At 40.9% G+C, this 1,254-nt stretch overlaps 1 pseudogene; it reads right to left on the bottom strand.

Moving 5' to 3' along the window:
• Positions 1-1,039, bottom strand: LOC120142032 (annotated as a pseudogene).
• Between the last annotated feature and the right edge of the window lie 215 nt (positions 1,040-1,254).

Raw genomic sequence — 1,254 nt, 5'->3', positions numbered from 1 at the left:
ATCAAAAACGAAAAACCAGCATAAAATCATCACAACCAGATAAATATATAAGCAGATGCTACAGATTTGGAAATTGTTGCTATGATTTTTTACATAAGACACGTAAGAGACAGATGGGTGTTCTGTTAAATAAAAAAAGCAGGAAAAAAGATAGTTATCGTCTCGAAGATCCGAACATTTGATCAAGAAGGATGACCAGAGCCATGGCAAAGTCCGTCCTGATATGACCAGGCTGAACAACAAGACGGAAGATGTCGGTTCCGTAGGCAACTCCTTTACAGCTTCTTTTTCTTTATCTCCGCTACTAATCCTACTGTCGTCGTATACGGAACACGATCTTTGCGAATACGATCCTTCGATCTCGTAAACGATGTTGCTGCTTCGGTTGTCGGTGGTGGTGTTACCGGGGATAACGTAGGCCAAGAAGGTTTTGTTTAGGATGTTAATCGATTTGCTCACACGAAGTCTGGGGTTCACAAAGGTTTCTCCCTCGTAAACCAACCAGATATCCCCCAGGCTCATTTTCTGACAAAACAAAACGTCGAAACATCATCATCATTCAATTCGAAAAACATTAGCTGAATATGTCAAAACAAATGTAAATAAGGTACCTTGCGGCGGATGGTGAGGAGAGCGTTTCCAGTGGCATCCATGAGAAGGATCTCGCCCTTGTGACCGTCCATGTAATTATCCACCCTGAACACCAAATTACCTTTACTATCAACACCGTGAATCCATTGCAGTTGAACAACAAGGATTTTTTCCAGACGGTGAGAAACGCCGCCTCAGTGGTATTGGACTCCGGTATTGATAAGAGCTTAGGCTGCTGCCTGTGGAGACGCCGGTAAAACTAGCATTGGGGTAAACCCTTGTCATTCTGGTAAACGTTTCCAGCCTTTTAACACTAGTTCGGAAACAAGATGGCATGCCAAAACCAACACTAAATCTCAACAACTCAAGATGATGAAAAAGCAGACAGAAACTATGGAACTAGATTGGTTTGAGTGGAAGCGTTAGGCAGATAGAGAGTATTTTATAAAGGAGAATAGCAGCAGCACTTCATGGGACGGAAATATATAATTGAAAATGATGAAAGGGAAAGGGGTGAATGGGATTGGATGATGTACCATGGACGCATTTTTCAGGAATAAAAGTTTATATATGGATTATGACCTACTTATCTTTGCTTGAAAGCCAGCCAATAATTAATACAAAATGTTTAACGTCTGGTTTAGGAATATAAAATGTTTTGTC

Source organism: Hibiscus syriacus, unplaced genomic scaffold, assembly GCF_006381635.1.
Source record: "Hibiscus syriacus cultivar Baekdansim isolate YM2019G1 unplaced genomic scaffold, ASM638163v2 tig00110819_pilon, whole genome shotgun sequence".
NCBI classification, from domain to species: Eukaryota; Viridiplantae; Streptophyta; class Magnoliopsida; order Malvales; family Malvaceae; genus Hibiscus; species Hibiscus syriacus.
Note: the sequence above shows the minus strand (reverse complement) of the source record. Positions and strands in the feature narration are given on the sequence as shown.